The sequence below is a fragment of the Equus przewalskii genome, chromosome 29, assembly GCF_037783145.1.
Source record: "Equus przewalskii isolate Varuska chromosome 29, EquPr2, whole genome shotgun sequence".
Lineage (NCBI taxonomy): Eukaryota > Metazoa > Chordata > Mammalia > Perissodactyla > Equidae > Equus > Equus przewalskii.
In genome coordinates this window covers 37,335,495-37,360,878 of record NC_091859.1, presented here as the reverse complement: position 1 = coordinate 37,360,878, position 25,384 = coordinate 37,335,495, and the positions used below count along the sequence as shown (strand labels likewise).

Here is a 25,384-nt window from a genome sequence, read left to right as displayed (position 1 = left end):
GTGCCTGAGATTTTTTTTTAATGTATCAAAGAGGAACACAGATTTTAAAAGTTACCAATGTGAACCATTAAAAGAATCAAAATCAAAAAGAAGTCACAGAAACCAAGTAGCTATCAAGGAATAGAACACAAAATAAAGTCAGGGAATAGAACATGTACAAGTAAGGAAAATTATATATTTTAGCCAGTTATGTATCAATTCTAATACACGACTAAATGGCAAACGATAATAAAGCTTGCAAAATTCAAAGGTCTCTATTATAGAAAGGAAACTATAAAGCTAGATTAAAACAAGAATGAAGACATAAGACTACTAAGAACATATAATTAATTACAATGAAGAGTAATTTAGAAGATTCCACATGAAAAACAGACACAATGAACATTTTAATAAACATAAATACAGCACTATATTTTAAACTTTTGTATCTCCATAAAACAAAATTTTAATTTTCTTTTTTACTATACAACAATCCTCCTTCCCTCCCCCACTCTCACACTCACACACACACATACACACACACACACACACACACACACCCCTACTAACAAATGCTAGAAACAGCACTTCCACACAGAAACCTCATTTCACAACTGGTAGACATGAAAGCAGTGAAAATCTCTTTTAATAAATGTGTGGGGTGAAGAACCCTAAATTATTTCTGTTGAACAGAAGCTCTCACAAAGTTATACTCAAAGAAACTAAAGCCTAAAAAATAACTCAAAACACTCCTAAAGCAACGTTAGTAGCAAAATTGGTTGTTGCTACATCCTGGAAACAAAGGATAATGCTATCTTTACAAGTATTATTTATTGAATTGTGGTTTTTACTATTCAAGAAAAATATGCAGCCATCAGAAATAGTACATATGAGAATATCACTGATATATGGAATTCTAAATTCATTAAAAATAAAAATTAAAAACTTCATGGTAAATTTGGATATAAAAAGTCCATCCTATACATAAGAATTTAAAATAAAATTTTCCCATTGTGATCTTCCTTTTACTTGAACAAAACAGAACTGGAAGAAAAGAGGAGAAAAAATAAAAGAAGACAACAAAAAGATACTAAGGTACAAGAACATCAAGGATAAAGAGCAAGCCAAGAGGACATCATGGAAGAGTGTCCAAACTCTCTAGGACAAGATTTACTATAAAAGAACTCAAAAGCTATAAATTCTGTTAACTAAAAATATGAAATTAAAGGAAATCAAAGTTGAAAGCTAAAAATCTAAGCATTTAATCCATTAAGAATATTTTTTTTAAGTCCTTGTTTTCCTAATGGGGGGTGCGGGTGGGACTAACGGGACCTTCGGGTGCTAGAAAACAAAGACTGTGAGAAAAGAATTTCACCCTCCCTTCCCCACCCTAAAGAATTTACCCAGCGATTAAGGTTGCATATAATGTAGTGTGTATACCAATCTACTAAGTTCCAAGGATATTCCTTGATTAATTACATAACAGATCCAGATTCAAGGCATCTCTTTGAACTAGGTCATTCACGTTATTCCTACTGTGTAAGACAGATGCAGGTATGTGCTCATGCTACTGAAATTCAACATCTTATAAGAATAACTTTAATTTTAAATCATGAAGGCATTAATAATGCTGTACAGATATCAAAAACCAATTTTACATTCTTTATATCAAGCAATGTATTTTGACAGGGTGATTTTCGTTTCCTTACACAGAAATTAGTTGACTGTCATGATTTAAGGAGCTTCCGCAGTTGAGCGCAGGCAGTGAGGAAATGTACAAATGTATCCACACATCAGTGAGTTTATAAACAAGTTGGAGAGAGAATATCACATAAAAACAATTTAAGAAAGCTTACTAAGATGCAATTAAGTGGAAGTTTTAAATATAAATTGATACTAAATATATACTAATAAATATATAGAAATATCCAAATGAAAGTTATTTTTCAAGATATACACCCCCTAAGAAGTTTTATGATTACCTCAATCAGGTTGCCATTACTGAAAATATTTTGCAACTGCTATTTTGCTTCCAAACCAGGTTACAAATCACACAAGGAACTCTTTGTGTGAACTCATTACTTTGAACTCATTTTAGACCCCAAACAGTATTACCCAGACAAATCATTTAACCAGACCGGAAAGTGACTCTTGGTTGCTCCCCAAAATCAAATCCACCCTGAAAGAATGAATATTTTCCCCTACGGAAATTCCAAAGAATATCTCATACTCTGGAAGCAACTCCTAAATAATTCCTCAGATGTTTTAAGAAAAGGTAGGACTTCCACTTCCAGAAAAGATGGAGTAAGAGGGACCAGATATACCCTTGTACCTGTAACTACTAAAAATCTGGACAAAATCTATAAAGTAACAGTTTGCAAAACACTGGACATCAGGCAAGGAAGGACAGTGATCCCTGAGAGATGGTAAACAAACAAGGCGAGCCCTACACTTGCCCTAGCTTGCTGCCTAGGGAAAGTTTCCAGGCCACAGCGCAAGAAGGGGGAACCCAGGTGGAACTCAGAGACCTCTCTTAGTTGAGGAGATGGAGCTGAGATTCTGGGAAGGCCGAGGCAGCTAGAGTTTGCAGTGTACAGTATTGGAGAGGAAAGAGCTGCACAGAGAAAGAACTCCAGAACTCAGCAGGGGCCCCCTCAAGTATTCAACTGGGTACTCACTAAGTAACCAGGAAAACCACAGCTAACATCAGTGGTATAATGCTTTCCCCCTAAGTCTGGGAAAAAAGCAAGGATACCCATTCATATCATTTCTATTCAACATGGTACTCGAGGTCCTAGCCAGTGCAATAAGGCAAGAATTAGAACTCAAAGAATAGAAAGTAAAAATTGTCTTTGTAAATGATATAACTATACATGTAAAAAAACTCCAAACAACCTACAAAAAATGCCATTAGAAGTAATGAATGAAATTAGTGAAGTTTATTTATTTAGTTCATTAGAGTCACAATCATATCAATAAAAACAGACTGTATCCAAATGCAGAGGTCTTTAATAAAGAAACGCTTCCAGGAAGACAAAGTTTAGAAAAGGCTTTTTGAGAGTGAGAAGGAAAATGGTTTGGAAGCCAGAAACAGGGAGAATATTTTACGTAAGATATAGGCTTATAAAGTATGAGGACAAAAGGGAAAAAATCGTAATAGAGAAAAGATTGTATGGGAGAAGGCAAAGATTCAAAACTAGGGAATGAGAGTTGATAAATGGAAGCAGTAAAGGAGCTTGGCTCAGACACAGGCGCTTGGACTTCACAGAATAAGAAAGCACAGGATGATCAAGAAGGGAAAAGAAAAGAGTGTAGGAAATGTTTTCTGGGGAGAAACTAGGAACAGGACACTGACAGGAAGCTATCTTAATAAGCCATAAATAGCCTGAGGATGACTTAGAATCAGGATCGAGGCACAGAAACAAACATCAGAGGTTCAAAGTCCAGAGCCACAGAGGAAAGAACTAAAGGATATGGCAATGTTTCAAGGTTCAGTGTTTGAGGACTTCAAGACTCAGGTAGGGGGAGGAAGGGTTACCAATCCATCCAACAGAATCCACGACTCTTTAAAGGAGGTGAAGCAGAGGTCCCTCTCCAGCCTCTAGAGGTACCTTTTTGAAAAGCACCCTGTGTGATAAACCTAAGGTCTGAAAAATAGGAGGTTAAAGGAAAACAAGAGAAAATGATATTTTAAGTACAGTAGATGAAAGTCTAGAGAGCATCCGCCTCACAAGCAAACCCGCTGCCCTAGTGCTGACTGAGCCCTGGCTCTGGCAGGTTCCGGAAGCGTAGGGTGCTGTCACAATGTGCTGAGGCCGACTCACAAGCTGTGTGTGGGGCATAGGGTCCCCTTTTTAAAGTTTTCAAAGCAGCCTTTACTGGCTTGAAATGTGATGCCTTTTGCATTTTCATTCTCTTGTTTTGTTTTTGTTATTTCTACAAAGAGCTTTTTCACTAATTCTCTTGGAGTTTTAAAAGTAATGTTTCCCCCTCTGGGCCCATGTTTCAGCCATATATGGGGAATGTAGGGTCATAAACAGACCTCCTCTCTTTAAACCAATCCACAGACCCACCTGCTTGGTGCAAGTGGGTATCAGTCATTAGTGTGCCTTTTTTTCTAAGGGCACAGAGCCAAACTTCGAAATAAAAACTTCATAAATTTTAAACACTTTGGTATAGAAATATAAAATTTTTACAGCGAAAAGGTTGAAGAGAGCAGCTGGTGAAAGATTTATTTTAAAATCTGTTGTCCATGGTACATCTAAGTGGAGAGGGTCTATATTTAGAAGCTGCACAGGGATGTACCTCTGGGTGAAATATCTCCTCATGAAAAGGATATCACTGGGCATGATACACCATCAGCAAGATTTTCACAGGAGGGAAAACATCTAGCTCCGTGGAGGGCCTGTTTCATCTTTTACTTTGTACCTCCACATCAGAACCCAGCAGACACTCAAGACAGTTCTCTTGCTATCCTGTCCTGGGCCTAAGTTAGGGAGCCTGGGCCACTTCTACTTTTTGAGGTTCTTAATACGTTTTTAAATAAAGACATGCCAAAACAGCATTGTAAAACCTGTAGTATATTTTAAGTGTATACATTTAATAAATTAATACTTTTAGGAAAAGAATGCAGTGTAACTGTACTATTCACAAGATAGAGAACTAATAAACATGTTCATTTGTCATAAACCACAAATGGTGTGGTCTGGGAACTGGAACAAGTTGAAAGTTATAATCAGTATCTTCTTTCAATTTTGTGAATTTATCTCTTACACTGTTTACACCTACTATGTGCAAACTATTCTGCTGGGTTCCTCTAGCTGAGAACTATAGTCAAGCATCACTTAAGGACAGGGACACATTCTGAGAAATATGTCATTAGGTGATTTTGTCCTTGTGCAAACATCATAGAATGTACTTACACAAACCTAGATGGTATAGCCTACTCCACACCTAGGCTCTATGGTACTGATCTCCTGGGACCACCTTCGTATATGTGGTCCATTGTTGACTGAAACATCCTTATGCAGTACATGACTGTACAGGGAACTTCTACTGATTAGTGCTCCACCTATGCCCTCGGGAGGAATTTGGTGGCCTTGCCCCATCAGTTACCTGCTACCTTTTCCATTCAGGCAGCTTCAATTTTTCTTTCTCTCCTCAGTCCTTCCTATACAGCTTTAAACAGATTTTCTATCTCACCTTGAGATGTTGTTGTCTTCTCAGCCTCACCCGGCTTCCATTTTCTCCTTCCTTTCTTTTCCAAACATCTTGAAATAAACTACAGTCACTGCTATCCATTATCTCCTACCATCCACTATCTCCTTAGCCCCTGTAATCTAGGTCAATAAATAAATGCACAGAATTATAGCAATGGACATTACAATAGGTCAATTGGCATCTTCTGAGTGTGATTAGCACTATCAGAGCTTAATTATCTCTCATTCTGAAAAATATCAAGCTATGAATATGCAAACCTGAGAAATTAGCCAATAAAGTACAGACATCCCACAACTGTACTGGAAAACAACTTAGTGATAACAGAATGAAAAATGGCAAGAGATGGGGTGGATTTGGGAAAAGGAGGCACTGTACTTAAGAGAAACGGCCCAGAAAGAAGGATGGAAGGGGACACAAAAGCAAAGAGCTGTTGAACTAAAGAAGACTAAAAGGAAGGAAAATGGGTTAGATTTCCATTCAATGAATCTTCCTTTCTTCAATTTCGAGTGAGAACCAAATTAAACTAATGCTAGTTCAGTGAACCACTTGGAGACTTATAGATACATAAAGACCTTGAAGCTGTAGAAATCGCCTTTCCCAGTGCAGGTACCCAGAGGCCCTTCTAGGTAATCCGTTCTGATTTCATCCCTTTCACTGGTTCAGTACCTGGCCCTTGTGAGATGGATCAGCGCTCAGCTTGCCTCAGGTCACTTCCTTTATTCTCTGATCCCACAGATAAGCTTAAATGAGTCACCACTTTTTTTTTTTCCTCAGTCACTCCACCTGAAATCACTGGCATGGTTATAGGTACTATACTCAAGCAAACATATTCACTACAAGTGACAAGCACCATTCTGGTTTATGATCATCTTCTGAATTGTACTTTAGAATGCCTTTATGAATTCAAATATATGGAATTACATCATTTCTAAAGTCATTTCAAGTTCTAAAATGCAGTGTAATCTAAGAGCCTGGGTCTGACATGTCACAGTTAGCCTATAACCCAGCTGTTGGCCCTGCACCCCAAAAGCAGCTTCATAAAGCATACCCCTGCACCAGTCATCTTCTCCATACACTAAATATGCTCCTTCATGCCTCTGCACAGGCTGCTCCCTCTGCCTAAAATGCTCTTTTCCTGCATGACTTAGTGGGAGTGTCACCTTCCTTGGAAAGACTTTCTTGATCTCTAGTTGTGTGGATGGCTTTCCTTTTCACCCCTGTCCCATCCCTTGTACAGTCTATTATAACGCTTATTACATCAAATGGCACTCATCTGTGTCCATGTCTGCCTCGCCCACTTGGCTGTGCACTCGTTGAGAGCAAAGACCTCTTCTCATCCCATCCTTGTAGCTCTAGCTTCTAACACAGCATTCAGCACAGGGTGAGCACTCAAACGTTCTGTGAAATTGTAGTCATGTGAGTCCCTAGCATATAGAAAGATTTTTAAAGGAATAACCTTTCTGATCATTTCTGCTAATTAGGATCAAAAGGATACTCATTAAACTCTACAATGACTAAAAATTTTCAGACAAACTCAAATTTTTAATTACAATATCCTTTCTGTAATCTTAAAATATTTACCATTACAAGTAGAAATTAAGAAAAAAAATAGGGGCTGGCCCCGTGGCCGAGTGGTTAAGTTCACACGCTGTACTTGGTCAGCCCAGGGTTTCGCCAGTTCAGATCCTGGGCGTGGACATGGCACCACTTGTCAGGCCACGTTGAGGCTGTGTCCCACATGCCACAACTAGAAGGACCCACAACTAAAATATACAACTATGTATTGGGGGGATTCAGGGAGAAAAAAAAGATTGGCAACGGTTGTTAGCTCAGGTGCCGATCTTTAAGAAAAAAATAGAACCTGGAAACAGTTTAAAAAGGAAAACCCCTCCCTGCTCCCATATATTTAATTTATTTAAGCCATGACAATGACTAAGTTTTTTAAATTCTATTTTTAGTTCTGTTTCCTAACTTTATTGAAAAAATATTGAGGCCCTACTATATGCAATTTACAGTGCTAAATACTGGTGATACAAACATCAACAAAACAGACAAGATAATTTTACTTATGTAGCTATGTTCTAGGAGTGAAACAATATACAGATTCAACGATTAATTAAAATTGTATTCAGTGCTCTGAGTGTTTAAAAGGAGTACATCTCCTAATCTGGGGTGGGGTGATTAGGAAATCACTAAAGAAGTGACATATAAACTGAGCTCTGAGGATAGAAGAGGCATCGACCAAGGCTGGGGTCGGGGGGCTTCCAGGCCATGGGAACAGCAAGTGCAAGGAGGAGACCCTAAGTGGGGAGGAATACGCACTTCAGGAACCAGAAGAGGGTCAGTGTGGCGAGAGTATGGGCAGCAGAGGGGAGAATGGCAGGAAACGAGGCAGGGCCTTCACTGGGCATTCAGTGAACAAGACAGACCAGGTCCTTCTTCTCAGGACGTTTATATTCCAGAGAGAGGATAGTAGGGTTTTGGGGACTCATTAACAGTTTCAAGTAGGGGAGACATATGATCAGATTTACACTTGTTTTTTAAGTAAACATTTTATATTTGTGGTATAACATATACAGAACAGATATGCAGTTTTAAAAGACTATTCTTGCTGCAGTTTCAACAGTTTTCTGAGCAGAGAATTTCCTACCTACAAAAGAAAAACAATGAGGTTCTGCAAAGCTAAGTAATTTATTTGAGGTTATTCAACAAACATTCCAGTGCCTAGAACACGGCAGGCACTGTACTGTGTGTGCCTGGGGACGTAGAGACGAATGCAACAATCTTTCTCTTAAGAAACTCACAATCTAGTGGGAGAGACAGTCTAGAAACACAACATAGTGGTCCATGCTGAAATGAGTAAAGTATAAGGGAGCAGAGAGGAATTAAATCTGCCTAGGAAGAATTAGTCATTTTATCTCTGTGTTAAAAGGAGCATTTTTTCATAATATTATAGTTCTTAAATTCTCAATCATTCCCCGTGCCTGGCACATAGTAGGTACTCAAGCAAATGTCTGCAATACAAACCAACCCAGGACTTTTAACTCCTAGTTCAGAGCCTTTCCAGTAACCAGCTGTGCCCCTAACTCTGGAAGAATATGCATTAATTCCAGGGAAATCTTCTCTTGAAGCTACTTTTAAAGCCAGTTTACAAACCACAAAAGAAAATAAGTCTCATTAAATTAAAGCCAAACCTCATTTTTGACCCATCCGGAAAACTCATAACAATATCTAAACATAGTTAGTTTTTTAAAAGCAAATCTTCATTCAGAAGAAATGCTTCGATGAAAACAATGAAGAAAATATGCCATACTCCTTCATAATTCATGATCTCTGTCCTCAAAGGACTTATATTTTCGTTTCTAATTGAAAAGATAAAACAGTACTAAAAAGAGTAGAACAAAATACAAAGTAGCATTTGTTCACTTATTTAAAATATTTATAGACTGCCTACTACAGGGCAGGTCAGGAGCTGTCTTAAGGGACGCAAAGATGAGTAAGACAAAAAGATGGTCTTCAGGAAACTCTTAGTCTTATGGGAGAAGCCAACAGTACACAACCCAGGACAATCAGAGCTGTACCTCAGCAGGCGCACGGATGAGAGCACCGCGGCTGTGTACAGCGGCCGTCAGCTCTAATTCCTGCGGCACCTATCCCTTTGCTCAGTGCCCACGCCTTAACAGTTGTTAAATATTTTAATATTACCTCGGACTATAATACAAACATTCTAAGTACAGTCGTCCCTTGGTATCCATGGCAGATTGGTTCCAGCACCCCCGCAGACACCAAAATGCGCAGGTGCTCAAGTCCCTTCCATGAAACTGCAGAGTATTTGGACATGACCTATGCAGACCCTCCGGGATACGGCAAATCATCTCTAGATTACTTATAATACCCAATACAATGCAAATGATATGTAAATAGTTGTTATACTGTACTGTTTAGGGAATAATGACAAGAAAACAAGTCCATACATGTTTAGTACAAACACAACCATCACAGGCCTTTCGATTTGCAGTTGGTTGAGGCTGCAGATGCAGAAGCCGCAGATACGGAGGGGGGACTATAACAGCCTTATGGAAAAACCATGACACAAAAAATTAATGTTAAAAGGATTCAGATGAGATAGAAAGAACTGAAATTTAGGGATGGTCTTGGGATCCCCTGGGTTTCTGGGCAAGGAAGGTTGGCATACTACTTGGATAAGGAGCTGCTGGTTCTAGATAAGGGGAATAGTTATCAAAAGACCAGTGGCTGGAATTATCAAGGTAGAGCCCTTCAACTAGGCTGAAGATGTGGTTCAGAGCTGTGCTGTCCAACAAGGCAGCCACTAGCCACTAGCGGCTACTGAGTACTTGAAATGTGGTTAGTCTGAATCGAGATGTATTTAGTGAAAAATACATTCCAGATTTCAAAAACTTAACATGAAAAAAAGAATGTAAAGCACCTCAATAATTTTCTCTTTTTTACCGATGACGTCTACATAATAATATTTTGGATATATCAAAGAAAATAAAATGGTATGAAAATCAATTTCACACTTTCTTTCTACTTTTTAAAATGTGGCTACTAGAAAATTTAAAATTACATATGTGGCTGACATTTGTGGCTTGCATACTATTTCTATTGGGCAGTGCTAGTCCAGAGAGCTTTAAATAACAGACTAAAGAGTTTAAACCCTCTAGGTAATGAAACACCGTGGAAGGTTTTCAAACTTACATGCCTGTGGCAGATTTGGGGAGGGGGCAGGAAACATAACAAAGCATTGTTTCAGGAAGATTCGCGTGCAGGCAAGCTGTAGGGTCAAGACACTAGAGGCAGTTGTCAATGTCAAAGGCTAGCAAATGTCAAAGGGTAGGCAGGCTCAGCTGGCAAGCATACCCGGTTTTTAGAAGTCCTGCACTGGCTGGAGAGAGGAGGAAGAAATCAAGAGCAGGGTGAGGTGAGGGAAGAATAACAGCTGCAAGCTGCCCCCAGCCTGGATTACCAAGGTGCACAGCTCAGGGCACTCAGCAAGATCAGCCCTGGTTCAGGTTAGCTCCAGCCGCGCTCAGTGGTAAGGGCTTCCAGGCAGAGGTACAATTCCAAAGGAGAACAGGATCGGTGTCCTCTTCAGTAATTTCAGATCTATTTCTATGTGGGAAGACCTCCAACAGTGGGATCAAGTCCCAGAGAAGGTAGGAGGTACAAAGCAAGGCTACTAGAAACTACAAGATCGCAATAAATTATAAAAGCAAAAGCCCAGACTCACAACACAGCTAACAAATATTTACTGGGATTTTGCCGTATGCCTGATACTTGGCTCGGCTCTGGAGACACGGGAAACAAAACAGGCATGGTCCTGAATCACAAATTGTGGTGAGAGCTATGAAAAAAGAACAGGAGCTCTAAGAGACCTAATAGAGGGTGGATAGTGGGATGAGATCACAATGGAAAGCCTCTTTGATCAAGTGGGGATTCAATCAACCCTGAAGTCACATGGGTGAAGACTAGGGGGAAGTGGGGGAAAAACAGCCCAAGTTAGGAGAGTGGTATATACAAAACCTTAAGGCTGGAAAAGGCTTGGGTAATTCAAGGAACTGAAAGAAAGACCGTGTAGTTAGACTGTCAGCACGAGGGTGGGCCATAAAAGAGGTGAGAGAAGCGTGGAGAGGCAGGCAGAGGCCAGATCTTGCAGAGCAGTATAGGATAAAAAATAAAATCCCAAATGGGCCTGAGTGCAATGGGAAGCCACGAGGGGTTTTGACTAGGGAAGTGGTCTGATCCTGATGGGGTTCTAAGTGCTCCAAATACCTATGGTTCGCTCAGCATACTGAACTGGAGCCAGCTTGGCAGCCAAGAGGCAAGAGCCAGTATTTGTAGCTAAGTAGCAGGATACCAGGTCTGGGATAAGAGAGTTTATTATAAGGCCCTCCAAGTGTTCCAGGATTGCAAGCTTAAGAGAAAGATGGCACTGAAAAAGAAAAATCTGATGGAAGAGCTAGTTTGGGAGGCATTACCTGGGAGGCAAAGTTAGGCTTAACTTTAAACATACTGAATATGAAGGAGTAGTGAAGAATTCCAGCAGGTAAATATGGATGTTATTTTGGAGTACGGAAGAGGGGGTCACACATGGATATGCAGGTTAACAGATAAAGAGGCGACAGATAGTTTAAGTCTCAAAAGTAAACAACATTTTCAAGGAGTAGAAAAGAGAAAAATGAAACAATGATAACAAAAGGAGCCTGAGCGTGATCTTTAGTGTTTATTTATCCGAGACAGAAGTCAGGAGAAAAGGGTATCAAAAGGGATATAGCACTGGCCAACCCCAATGGCCTAGTGGTCAAGTTCGGTGTGTTCTACTTCGGCAGCCTGGGTTTGGTTCCTGGGCGCAGACCTACACTGCTCGGTTAGTGGCCATGCCGAGCTGGCAGCTCACATTCTAAAAATAGAGGAAGATTGGCATGGATGTTAGCTTAAGGCAAATCTTCCTCAGAGGGAAAAGAAAGGATATAGCATGAGGGAGTTTTTGTGGGGCGATGGAACTGTTCTGTATCCTGATTGTGATGGTGGTTACCGGAATCTATACATGGGTTGACCTTCACAGACCTGAACACAATGTTACTATATGTTATTTTAAAAATAAAAAAAAATTTTAAAGGGATGAGGATAGTCAAAAGGACTGACTTCCGCAGGGAGACAGAACAGGATAAAGCCAGAAAAGACGCTTTCGGAAATTTAACCATTAGGTAATTGGCAACCAGGGAAAAAGCCGCAGTGAGTGGTGAGGTTGGGAGCCAGGCTGCAGCGGTTAAAAGAATGACTGAGCAGTAAAGGGAAGCAGTCAGCGCAGCCGCCTCTGTTAGAACTCGAGAGGGGAAAGCAAGAGCAGAATGGCACAGTAGCTCAAACAGGTAAGCAGAACTGGAGGTTTAGCAAACTGGTAGAACCAAACTTTCAAGACCTTCTTCTTTTTTTTTTTTTTTTTTAAGATTTTTATTTTTTTCCTTTTTCTCCCCAAAGCCCCCCGGTACATAGTTGTATATTCTTCGTTGTGGGTTCTTCTAGTTGTGGCATGTGGGCCACTGCCTCAGCATGGTTTGACGAGCAGTGCCATGTCCGCGCCCAGGATTCGAACCAACAAAACACTGGGCCGCCTGCAGCGAGGCGCACGAACTTAACCACTCAGCCACAGGGCCAGCCCCCCAAGACCTTCTGAATTGCTCCATTTAAGTATTCCTGTAGAACAAGTGTTTTGCACATGAACTATTCACTTTATTGTCCCACTGAATTACAACTGCTAAAAAGAACCTGAAGTCATCACATTTTTAACTCTGCTCCTTAGTTAACTAACATTTACTGTGCTCCTACTACATGCCAAACTCTGTTAGATACAAAAGTGAATAACGCCTGGTCCCTGAAGAGCACATGGGATTTATCACAGCAGCAAGGTACTGCAGCAGAGATCAGCACGAAGGACTCTGAAAGCCTTGACCTCTGAATTAAATTCATTTATTTATCGTTATAAAAATCAAAGAGGGACAAAATAAAGCTTAGATGTACTCTGGTAAAAATCTTCTTAATTTCTAAAAACTAAGAATGGGTTTAATTTCACTTTAAATTCTTAAGTTAAGAAGAACTTAAGAACGGGCAACCTAATCAGCAGCATTTCCCTTTTCTACTCCTCTCTACTTTTCAGTGTCCTTTCCGCCTTCCTTCCTCTGGAAAATTTAAGGGGCAAAAGGGAACAAGCACAGATTTTGAAATCAGACAGACCTGAGACTAAACCTACGCCCTGGAGCTTCCTAACTGTGTGGCTGTTGGAGGCTCTTTTTCTCATGCATGAGACAGTAATGATACCTAACCCACAGGCTTAAAGACTAGGGAGAAAATATAACAAGTTGGCATATGGAAAGCACGCCATACACGTTAGCTAATATTATTACTACTATTTGAACAAATGGTACTGCTCTGATTTAAAACATTTTTAAGTGCTTCCATTTGAATGAGGAAAAATTTTTTTTTCAAGGGCAAGACATTTATATGCTACTTTAGAAAAGCAGCTCGGAAATTTCTTCTCCTTAAGCCGTATCAGAAACTATTCTGCTCAAATAATGATGTTTGAGACAAGTACTTAAAATGGTTCAGAACTAAGGAAACATAAAGGCATCATTATCATCCCTGCGTCGCAAGTGGGACAAGCCAGTTTGATTTGTGTTCTGGATGCGTGCGTAGTGGAGGGACCTGCTACGCGGACAGCTCTCCCACTACCTACCTAGAGCGATACCGCGCACTGTAGAGGTGCAAGACAATGCGCTGAAAGTCCTGCTTCTTAAGAGGCATTTACATAACCCTACCAAATGAATAAACATAGTTTCAAGGGTAAGATCATTGATGCTTCTCCAAATCAATAGGAAACTGTCATCCTATTGAAATTCCCAACAACAACGAAGGAAATAGCCTCTATTGTTAAACTTTCATAAAATGCTATGATGTAAGATTTCTATACACCTCCTTTCGGTACGCTTAACTGTGGGGGGGAGCAACTAAGGACGTTTTATTCACTATGGAAAAAATATTTCCGTCCAATTTTGTTTTACAATTTTGCTTACATTGTAATACAAATGACCGGCTTGAAATGCGCCTTATTCCTCGCTCCATCTCTATCTAGCACACATGCTTAAAAAAGTAATAAAACAGCCAAAAGATACATGAGAGAGCCAAGAGCCTGAAAGGACTCAGAGTGGTACTCTGTGCCCGAAGACTTGAGGATGGATGGCCCTTAAGGCGCCTGACAAGAGGCTACCGTTCTTGGGTGTCTCCAGCCACTACGCTGTATTTAGCCCACGGGGGGCTAAGAAACCCAACGGTTTGAAACCAAAAGGCGCCAGCTCAGGGGCAGGCAGAAAGCACTCCTGGGGCTGTCTGGTCCGCTGATGTGGCCCCTGCCCCAAGTTTCCTCGAGGCAAGTCTGAATCCGCTCTGGAAGGCGGCCACACACGCAGGGCTCTGGAGTGAGGGGTGCGGGGTGGGAACCCCCGCCCCGGGAGGCAGGGGGCGCATCACCCCGTCACGCAGGTCCTGCACACGGACAGGGACGCGGAGGCTCCGAGGCCTGACGCCTCGCTCCGCCGTCGCCAGGCAGGGGGCCCGGCGGGGCTCCACGGGCCTCGAAGCTCCGCGGCGACGGGGACCCTCCCTGCCCGAGGTCCCCGGCGATGGGAAGCTAACTCGACTCGGCCGGCCCACCCGGAAGCCCTCCCCCAGCTCACACCTGCCGGCGCGTGACGCCCGGAGCCGCGCGCGCCCGCCAGTCCTGGCCCTGCCATTCCGGGCGCCCCTTCCCCGCGTGCTGACGGCCCCGCGTCCCTCCCGCCTCGGGTCAAGCCCACCAGACGCCGGCCCCACGGCGCGCGCTCCCGCCGCCGCCCCCGCCGGGCCCCGAGCGCGCTCCCGCCCTCCCGGCCCTCTGGCCGCCGCGCGCGCGCTCACTCTCGAGGACACGCACACGCTGCGCCTCAGCTTGACAGGCCGGCCCGCGCCGCGCGCTCCCGCGGGCGTCCTCGCCCACCCGGCCGGCCCGCGCTGACTGGGCGGTGCGCGGGCGAAGGAAGGGCGGCGGGGGTCGGGGGTCCTCACTCACCGCCGAGCCGTGCCGGCTCCGAGTGCGCGGCGTTCCGCTGTGAGGCGATGCGCTGCGGTGCGCGCGGTCCCCGCTTCTCCGCAGCTATGGAGGCGACGTAGTAGGGGGACTGAGGGGCGCGGGGGGGTCACTCCCTCCCGCTTCACCTCCCAGAAACACGGGGACCCCAGAAACTAAAAACAAAATAAACAAACTTTCCCCTCCGCCTCCCTCCCCCAAAACCACAACACAAACACTCGGGGGCCCGCCCAGAGCCCCACTCCATTGGCCGCAGGGAGGATGCTTCCGGCTCTCACTGGCTGGCTTTTGTGCCTGTCAAGCTGCTGTTCCGCCCCTCCAATTCCTCGCCGCTGCCGTCGCCCCTCATTGGCTAAGTGCTTCCCGTTTGAAGAGCTAGGATTGGCTGAGCTGCCTGCGCCAATCACTAGGGGACACACCCCCTCAGCATCCCAGAGGCCGCTTCCTCGGTCGCGGACCGGGAGAGGCGAAGGGGAAACTAGAGTATGATGGCGGCCGAGCTCGCTTGGCGCAACCATTGTCTTTTTTCTTTTTTTAGCTCGTTAGTGCCTCGCCCTCGGGCTGTGTCCCCTAAGCTTTTCTCTCCATCCAGTACTGCCTAATAACGGAATCTATACGTGCCGGCTCCTTGATTTATCCCCTCCTAAGTGCTGAGTGTGGGCTGGTTGTGCGTCATTGGACTGTCAGGATGTCACTCTCTAGTCAAAACTTCAAACTATTGGTGGAACAGCAAGAAAACCCGTCCAACAAGGGCTGGTGCCATTGGTTCGACTCCACTGAGTTCTTTCCTGGTACCTTATTGGGCAAATAGGCGCGTCAGTCAGATCTGGATTCGCTGCGCTACAGTTGTTTGCTGGGGAGTTTGGGTCGCCTCTGGTCCTTTGGCCTGGAGTTGATGGTGATAATGACTGCCATTTGTCGTCTACTTTGTGCCAACTCCTGTGCTGAGTTCTTTACAGGGATTATCTGGTTAAACCTGTGAGTTTTACATTCTCTAAATTTTACAGATAGGAAACTAAGGTTCCAGAGTGGTTAGGAAGCTTGCTCAAGGTCATCCAGATAGAAAGCAGTTGGTGGACCCGGCATTCGGTCCTAGTTCTGTCTGACTCTAGAGCCTTTGCTCTTTTCACTGTACTTCAGTGCCTCTTAGCCCAGAATCGTACCTGTCAGCCAACCCAACATCTTAAGAAGGTTTCATTCAGAACCCAAGTTCCTCAGTCAGTTTCTGGAAGTGATATTGCTGGGGGCTAAAGCAGTGGAGAGGTTGTCACTGCCTCCACCACATCTTTCCAGCACCCATTCCTCTCCACCCTAAATTAAACAATTTTGGTATTTCCTGACTAGAAGGCCATCTACCTCTATGTTCATTTTCTCAGCTTTGCACATTTCTACCATCTTTGTGAGCCAAGCCTACCTCCCCAACCCCCACCATCTCCAGCTCACTCTTTGGAGAGAGTCCTCAAGAGCCAGAAACAAGGAGAAAGAGAGTCTAAAGAGAGAGAAAGAATAAATTGCTTTAGAGATAAATAATTTATTGCATGCAAATGGAACAGCCCTCCAGCTCTTGGAAAGCTTCCAGAGTAGCCCCCAATGCCGAGCAAGACGTGTGCTCCTGGCTCACGGCCATTGGATTCTTCCTCCGCGGCTGTTTTCAGCGAAGTGAACCCGACATTCTAGCCAGGGGAGGGCAGGATGCTCAGGACCCACTGCCAGAGAGCCACCCCTAGCCTCTGGGACAGCAGTGATCTCCAGGAGCACCGCGCTGGACTCTAGCCCGCATTCTGTCTCGGGTAATTAACTTTTTACCATCCCAAATCCCCATCCCCTGTAGCTTCAGTGGGATCACTGCCCTTGTTTCGCTTCCTCATCCAAGCTGTTGTGTAACCTCATTTGCACAGCTTTAATAATAAAACAACCACTGTAACACAGTAATAACACTCAATACTTATAGCCTTTCAGCAGAGGAAGACAAAGCATTTCACAAACGTCAATTAAGATTAAATGGGAGGTATTCCTCTTAGGACAACTGCCAACAGAAGAGCAGAAGAAAGATCATGAGGCAAATTCTAATAAAGGTCCTAAGAACCTGAATCCTTATAACCACTGCACCATACTAGCATTCCAATATGGAGATTCTGAATCAGAAAACACAATGAACGATAAATGTTTAGGGTCCAAAACCTTCCTTATCTTCACAGTTGGTTGTCTGTACCTCTATCTTAGCCTTTAAACTAGCGCTTGGTTTTATAGTTAATTGTTGGATGCATCTGTCTCCCCAACTCAGTTGTAAGTTCCTTGAAAACAAATGGTGTCATTTTTCATCTTTGTGTCCCTTAAATTGCTCTGATCATAAAAGGCCCCCAAATAAATAATTATCCAGTAAATGTTTATTGAGCCTGTTGGCACTTTCCTAGGGTACGAGGACTACACAGATGAATAAAACACGGCTGCCTTCAGGGACTTCCATCTAGTGGGAGTGGCCAACAGGTAAACAGATAATCACATGCAGGTGGCTTGGAAGAACATGGGAGGGACACAGGACTCAATCTTGGTGGCACAGGGATGGCTCTCCAGAAGTGACGTCTACAAGGAGAACTAAAGGATGAACCGTGGTTAGCTAGGCCAGAGGCCGGCAGTGTGTGGGGACCTGCAGCATTTGCTCTCTGGGGGCAGGGAGCAGGATAGGAACACCCAGGAGTGGCCGAAGCCAGTGCTTCCTATGATCTTCGTCTTTGAGGGCCTTCAGTTCTCTCTCTGATCCACCTCGTTGTCCTTTCCCTCTCCAGGAGAAAGCAGGAAGCCGGAAACTGTCACGCTTGCCCACTTGAGAATAGGAAAATAATTTCTAAATAAGATTTGTTTTTCTGATCATAAAAGTAACATTGAGTAAAGATTCCAGACAATATAGAAAGTTTTAAAGTAGAAAACAAAAGTTCCCCAGCATCCCACTACTGGAGCCAACTGCCATTAAGGAGAGTGTCTTCCCAGACTCTTCTATGAATAGACCCACACAGGGATTTCTTCTTCCAGCAAACAGTGGGGTGCGGTCTAGGGTCTTGTCTGCACTCTGAGAGCTCTCATTGCTCAGAACTGCAGCTTCGGATGGAACCTGTCCTCACTTTCTATACTTACGGGAAGGAAGCCAATAAAGCAACCAAATATTTATTGTGGAGGATGATGGTTTCAAATTCCTGTCACAGCAAATGACAAATTACCACCTGTTACAGGACTTTGGGGCTTGCTCTGACTAGTGTGGAGTCACTGGGGGGGGGGAGGGGAGTGGTCTGCTGTGCTCACTGCCCTAGGCCTTACAGGCATGCTTTGCTTTGGAGGCCTTGGAGTCAGTCCATGCCCTGAAAAGGCAGCCCAGGGCCGAGGATGACGTGCTAGGGTGTTCTCCTAAGCCCTGTCTCATTTCTTCTCTGCATGCTACTTCAGGAAAACATTTTTTGTTTATTTGTTTGTTCCAACCCACCCAGCTTTGAGAGCAAAAAGACTCATCAAGCCCTGCACACTTGTATGCAGGCCAAGTGCAGTATGTTCTTGGAGCGCTGTCCTATTCTTAGAGCTCTATATGTGGTGTTCTATACAGTTGGCGTTTTGCTGGAGGGGAAGGCAGATTAATGAGTGATAGCTACCTTGGATGGCTACCAAAAGTGCTCTAAGCCATTCCAAGCAACAGGCCTTCCTTTTTTCCCTTGAGAGATTGTTCTGTGATCCCTGAACACATTGCATTGGCCTGGACAAAATCCAGTCCAACGGGAATTTCTGTGAACGATTCTGCAATGACCCACGAGCTTGGGGTGACATAGCCAGCTGGATCTGCTCCAGCTCTGATTTCTGTGGCAGAGGAGAGCTCCCTCTACCCTTTGCACTGGCCTCTCATTGCTATGAGACATTTGGAAGTGTTTGTAAAGCATTCTCCAATTCTCCAAATGTATGACCATGGGAAGATCCCTGTAGAGGAGCCTAATCCGGAAGAAAGAGGACAGCCGACAGCTGACACTGCTCACTTGGGCAGTGGGTGTGGCCACAGCCAAGGCCAGGAGCATTAGGGGAGGGGAACTTTCTAGAGGGTGCTGATTACAGAAGACATGCTCATAAGCATATCTTACATGTCTGGTAGCATTTATTGTGCAAATAAAGCCCTTGTGACAGATGCTGTGCCACTTGTAAACCACCTCTCACTTCTTATGACCACACTTCCTGAAAGGCTCCTAGTGAAGCAGCAAACACTGAACCTTCCTGTGTGCTGTGTGCCAATGCTGGACCCACGGGGGTTCACAAGAGAACCAGGAGATGTGGCTGTTAATACTAGCTACTCTTTCACGAACACTGCTGTGTGTCACACACCGTACTGAGGCCTTTATGTGGATCGTCGTAGTTAATCTTCACAACAACCGTGGTTATTGCCATTTTCCAGATAGGGAAACTGAGGCACTGAAGGGCTGACTGACTTACCCCAGGTCACCACAGGTAATACCCTCGCGGCTGAACGCAGGCAGCCTGGTCCCAGTAAGCTCTTTTCCATGTCGCTGTGTTGCCCCTGAGATGTCTACCTTGAGAACGCCACAGTGCAGCTGGGGAGACAACCAGCCCCTGCAAATGAACAGTTGCCCGTATAGCCTTTATCAGCTCTTTCCTACAGACTCAGGGAAAGAGGTGCACCATCCTGGCTAAATTACTGCCTCTGAAGGTCCTGTCTCCTCATCCCAGTTGGGATCCAGCTCTCCTCCCACCCCCGTCAAAATAGCCTCCTTCCTCCCTGTCCTCTTTCCTCTATTTCCTTTTCTCATTTTCTTAAATAATGACCCGTGGCCATCTCCACCATCGGGGCTCCCTCATTCTTTAAACCTGGCTTCCAGCCCTAACTCTACTGACACTCATTTCTCTAAGCTCATCTATGACCTCCTGTGGCCAAGATCCAAGAGACTTTCTCAATCCTGGTTTCCATGGCTGCACCACTACATTTTACTCTGAGAATCTTCTCCTGGCTTCCCGAAATAGGCAGCTTCCCTCCTACCTCTACAACTGTTCATGCTCCTTTTCATACCACCTCTTTCTCCAAGCTCCTTCAGAGGAATCTGTCTGCTCCTCTCTCCTTATGCTGCCTTCTGGGGCAGTGGGGGTGGGGGTAGGGAGCGGGTCATTGTCCTGCCTTCACCTCTAAGATTGTGGTTTCAGCTCTTCATCTGCAGCCTGTTTCTTCACTTGCAGTGAGACATGGAGGAAGTCATGTAAACTCTCTGAGCTTCAGTCTTCTCATTTCTAAAGCAAATACATTGAATCAGATTTGTTATTCTACACTCTAAGGTAAATGATAAAACCTAAAGTTTTTAGGCATACGCTATGCCAGGCAGGACTGGCTATATAATTTGTGGCTGTGCAAAGGAAAGCATGGGGCTCCTGGTTCCAAAATTATTAAGAGTTTCAAGACAGCAACAGCAGAGCATTAAACCAAACGTGGGACCCTTTGCCTTCTGACTGTGGGGACCTGTGGCAGTGTGGAGGTCACATGCCTGTGAAGCTGGCCCTAGTGCCAGGCTTAATAAGAATTTTATATGTCTTAACTTATTCAGTCCTCATGACAACCTTATAAGGTAGATACAGATGAGGAAACTAAGGCAGAGAGAGGTTAAGTAACTGTCCAAGGTTGTGTTTTTTAATTGGTGGAGCTGAGAAAAGTAATACCTGTTGGTCGGGGTTGTTGTGAGAGTCACAGTAAAGCGCGGTTCCCTCCCCCGGACCCTCAGGAGGACTTACTGGCGGCCCCTCAGCTGGGCCACAGCCTCTCCTTCCTCAGTGAGTTGCCCGTGCAGTTTCTGCTGCCTAGGATGCCCTTCCTCCCGCCCGTGTATGGAGGGCTACACTTCCTGCAAAGCTCACCCAAGCTCCTTCTCCTCTAAGGGGCTTTGGGAGCAGAGAACCGAGGCCCACACTTCTCCTCTCCCTATGCTCTCAGCACCCTATGCGGAGTCAGACCCACTCCTAGCCTGGCCCTGGGGATTATTTATAGCCTTCAGAGTGCTTGCTTCCCATTGCTTACCCTCTTGAGGCTCACAGATAACCAGTCCTACAAGCTAGAGAGAAAACTTCTTTAAATCTCTCTCCACAACCTTACCACAGCTTGTGGAAGACTGGCTTGCCCGCCAGACTGGGAGGCCTCGAGGGCAGATACTACATCTGAACCTTCACTATGTCATGGATGCTTATAATTCTCTTGAAAGAGTTCTTTCTAGGCTCTGAAACTTTACCTGGAATGTCTTGCCTCATTCTCCCCTCCCCCATTCATTCCTCAGAGATCACCTCCTCCTCCAGGAAGCCTTCCTTAACCTCTACCCTCAGGTTGAGGTAAGTACTTGTTCTGGGCTTCCACACCCCCTGTGCTTCCCCATTATAATGCTTGCCTCCCTGTGTCCATCTTCCCAACCAGGTTATGAATACCCTCAGGGCAGAGACCAGGTCTGTCTTATTACAGTGCCTGGGACACAGTAAGTTCTCAATGTGTTTGTTTGAACAAATGAATGAATAAAAGTAAATATAAAATACATGTTGGTTAAAACTCCAGGCTCTTTTATGGCCCTCACCACAGGGCTGGGCATCTGATGGATACTTATGTAAACTTATGAAATGGATGAAAACCAACAACTCCAGAATTTCTGGTAAGAGGGCTTAGTGGCAGCAAGCTGGTTGGGGGAGGGGGACTGGGGGTTCCTCTTGAGAGAACAAGGCCAAAGTGAGGGTCCAGGTGTGACAGCTGGGAGCTCGTGTTGGGAGCGTGGAGGAGAGGTGTCCTGGGCCAGGGGTCGGCAAACAAGGGATCGTGCTCCAAATCCAGCTGCTGCCTGTTTTTGCATAGCTCGCGAGCTATGAATGATTTTACATTTTAAATGATTGGAAAAAATTAAAAGAAGAATATTTTGTGACACATGGAAATTATATGAAATTCAAATTTCAGTGTCCATAAAGTTTCATTGGGACCCAGCCACACCCACTTGTTTACATACTGTCTGTGATTGCGCTAGTGCTACCTAGCAGGAGCTGTGACAGACACTTCAAGTCTGCCAAGCCTAGAATATCTACCATCTGGCCCTTTACAGAAAAAGTTTGTGACCCCTGGCCTCTGTCGTCGGCTCTCACCCAGAGGAGGAAGGAGACACCCTGCCAGCTGGCCACAAGGTGTCAGCATTTCACCGCGGGGCTCCAGCCGTGTGCTCCAAGGAAGCACAGCCAGAGTTAGGGTCCGCCCCCACAACTCAGTGCTGGCCCTCGAGCTCCTCCCAGTCCAGCTGGGGAGATGGCCTGGGCCGTAGTCACCGGGCGAGCGAGTGAGTGAGTGAGCACCAAAGGCCAGAAGAAAGCTGGGAGGCTGTGGAGTCTACGCACAGGCCTGGCTTTGAAGCCCAGGGGCTTGGTCCAGGTTGGCAGGCTCATCTGGATGTGCTGTTTCTTTGGATTGGGTTTACTGTGTATTTGATATACTAAGGAGTCTCCAAACAAACTAAAACTGTTCATTTTACCCACAACTGTCAATCAAGAAAAGCTGTGGACTTCCGCACAACCAGGTAAGACTGCAGCCCTCCTCCAGGCCCGGAACCAACAAAGCCACAGAGCTGAGGCGGGGACGGGCGTGCAGGGGGAGGAGCCAGGCAGGGCGGCTCACAAACGGCAGCTCTGGCAGCTCTCCACCCTTTCAAACCTGGGCCTGAAACTTCTTCCAGGTAGACAAGCATTTAGACATGAGTGCCAGCAGCTCAACATGAAAGTGGCAAATACACGGGGAAGGAGCAAGAGAGAGGGTCCAGGAGAAAGTGTCCCAAGAGGGAAATGACTAACCACCCAATAGAACACACTGTCAGCAGCACGGGTGGGCTCTGAGCTTCTGGCTGTTAGCCATGGCGCTCAGCACTGTACCCCCAACAGCCGCCGGAAAGTGGGACCAAAATGATCCCCAGTTACACATCAGGGAACAAGTTCGGGATGTGAAGCAGCTTGCTGGCTCTTTTGGCTAACAGGTGGCAGAGTGGAGCATCCAGCCTGAGCCGGTCCGTTGTGAAGACCGTCCTCTCGCCACCACACGCCTCCGCTAAGACTGCAGCAAGTGGCGCCCCCACAGGGCCCTGAATCCATGAGCGCCACCAGGGCTTCCTCACTCACCCTTCCTCCCAGACCTAGCGCACAGCAAATGTCCACTGAATGGGCAAATGAATGAAGCCTTCCAGATGCTGCAGCGAAGTGCCTTTCCTTGTCCAATCACCTCACTTCCAAGACCTTCCAGGAAGAGATGAGCCAGGGAGCCCAGGCTGCACGCAGGAAATAGGAATCACCAGGCATGCTTCTTGGTTCTTGGTTCTTGGCACAGGCTGGGGTCTTTTCCTTGCTTGTGCCCAGGGGACGTGGCCTCTGCGGGCATACGGCCTGTTCTTGCCTTTTCCTCTTTCCTCCTCCAGGCTCCCCACACTCTTGCTGGCTTCCGTAGCATGTCCTAGTTGGTCTGCTACGACGTGGGCATCTGTTCCTGGAGCTGCTTTTTAGTGGTGCAGACAATGCCTAACATCTGGCCACTTTTCTGATGAAAACTTGTCTCCAGCTGCCTGTCACTTACAAAGGCCACATGATGCAGTGACAGTGCTCTAGGAGGGCCTGAAGAGCCAGATTCTAGCCCTTCCTATGACTTGCTGGGGGCCTTTGGACAAATTTCCTCACCTCAAGGCCTGTCTCCTCCCCTGCTTTTGTGTTAGCCTTTGAAAGAAGCATGCACACAGGTCATCCTTGAGCAGCCAGAGAAGCCTGGAGACCTGGGCCTGCCCCGGCTGGAGCGACTGGGAGATGAGGACTGTCCACTGGGGACATATGCCGAAGGAGAAGCCTTCCCAGAGGAGAGGATTCAAACAGGAAGGACTTTTGATAAACCCCGTCCTTGAGAAATTAATTTGAAGAGAGCAGAATCCTGTTTGGCTTCCACATGCAATCTCAGAGGTCAGAACAAGACTGAAAGGGTCACAATCAACTCTGGAGCCTCAGACAGCGCCCACATCAACCAGGCTGGCTTATCCTATCAAGTGGCTGACATGTTTTCAATCATTTTACAAATAGGTATTAACCAACAGTGGAGACAGCAGTGAGCCAGACAGACGATGTCCTGGTCTCCAGGCTCAGGAACCCCAAGGACAGAATGGGTACCTCGTGTGCCGGGCGGCAGCACATGCTGCCCGAGCCGGTATCAGGAAGCAGGGCCTTCCTCAGTTCATAGCTGGGAGGGCAGAAGCTTCACAGGCGAGGGGTGGGAAGTTCAGGCCTGCCTAACTCTGCGAGGCCTCTGGCTGATCTAGTCTAAGAACACCCTCACGTCTGCACCTGCCACCTCTCAGACTTCTCTGAGGTATCTCTCGACCTTGGTCTGGCCCAGCTTGTTGAGCCCGGGGCACCTGTTCTGCACCAAACCACCAAACCTCCTGTCACTACAACAGCAGTGCAGACAATCACAGTGACAGCCGCTGGGTCTTCCAGGCAGGGAGGAAAGACTGGTGCATAGCCAAACGATAAACGATACCCACTGTGCGTGGCAGGGCTAATTAGCTGCTAAGGGGGCTTTGTCGATGTTCACTCAGATTGTGGTTGTGACACTGCACAGAGCAATTCCCACCCAGCCTGACTGGAGGAGTGTGGAAGACTCTGTTGTCTGCCTTGACTGCCTTCTGAAGTGGGGACACTGCTGGGCACACACAGGTATGTCCCACGGTGCTTTCCATGCAGGACTGAAGGAAGGGGAACAGATTGGGACGAAATGTGACAGGGCACTGAGTGGAGTGAGGCAGATGTGTGCACATAAACACACCTGTTCTGGGGAGTACAAGGCAGGGAAGAGCTAAGCCAGGTAACTGGAACAAAGATGGAAGATGCTTTACGTCAGTCACAGAAAGCAAAATCTGGCAAGTCAACCAGCCTCTCTGGGCCAGAGCGTCCTGCCCAAAAAAGGTGACTGTTTTACACGGGCGCGCACAGGAAAGCAGCTCAGAGAAGCAGCTCGGGGGCCTTGGGGCTGCAAAGCAGAGAGCCGGCTTTGTCAACCGGGGTGACTTTACCCCCGGGGGACATTTGGCAGTGCCTGGAGACATTTTCGGTTGTCTCATCTGGAGGGGTGCTACTAGCATTAATAGGTAGAGGCCAGGGGTGCAGCTAAACATCCCACAGTGTGTAGGACAGCCCTTCCCCTAGCAGAGAATTTTGTGGCTCCAAAGTGTCACTAGTGTCAAAGGTGAGAAACCCTGAGCTGGAGGAGCAGGCTCAGAGCTGCGCTTTCTGTGATGTGGGATTTTGAGAGCCGTGTACTTCCTCATTTGAAACATGGGGACAGTAAGACCTGAACTGCTCAACACACAACTTTGTGAAGCTCAAACCCCAAATACACAGGAAAATTTTTTGTGAACTCTAAAGGGCTCTTTCCCAAGCTTTTCTTAGTTTGAAACCTGCACAGTGACTGGCATGTAATAGGCACTCAATAAATTATAAAAAGTGTCACAGTAAAAAAAAAAAAAAGCCCAC

General features: G+C 45.6%; 1 protein-coding gene and 2 long non-coding RNA genes across 9 annotated transcripts in view; 1 reads left to right on the top strand and 2 right to left on the bottom strand.

Annotated features, from left to right (window-relative positions):
* Positions 1–15,510, bottom strand: part of TNRC6B (trinucleotide repeat containing adaptor 6B) — a 237,698-nt gene extending 222,188 nt beyond the window's left edge. For 2 of the 5 annotated variants that reach the window (XM_070600144.1, XM_008519767.2), the window contains exon 1: positions 14,822–15,510. The gene's annotated coding sequence lies outside the window, so the exon portion shown is untranslated. The remainder of the gene's footprint in view (positions 1–14,821) is intronic. The other 3 variants (XM_070600146.1, XM_070600145.1, XM_070600147.1) reach the window with 3 other exon arrangements.
* Positions 15,511–15,654: 144 nt separating this feature from the next.
* Positions 15,655–21,385, top strand: LOC139080308 (uncharacterized). Of its 3 annotated transcripts, XR_011534719.1 has the most exons (4): positions 15,662–15,817; positions 16,216–16,629; positions 17,254–17,326; positions 21,139–21,385. It is a non-coding gene; the product is annotated as an uncharacterized lncRNA (long non-coding RNA). The 3 variants fall into 3 exon arrangements; XR_011534717.1 differs by lacking the exon at positions 21,139–21,385 and having other exon boundaries at positions 15,655–15,817; positions 16,393–16,629; positions 17,254–18,996; XR_011534718.1 differs by lacking the exon at positions 21,139–21,385 and having other exon boundaries at positions 17,254–18,996.
* On the bottom strand, positions 17,209–21,080 carry LOC139080309 (uncharacterized). The gene is made up of 3 exons (XR_011534720.1): positions 20,004–21,080; positions 19,301–19,438; positions 17,209–17,662 (listed from the first exon to the last, which is right to left on the bottom strand). It is a non-coding gene; the product is annotated as an uncharacterized lncRNA (long non-coding RNA).
* Positions 21,386–25,384: the final 3,999 nt, after the last annotated feature.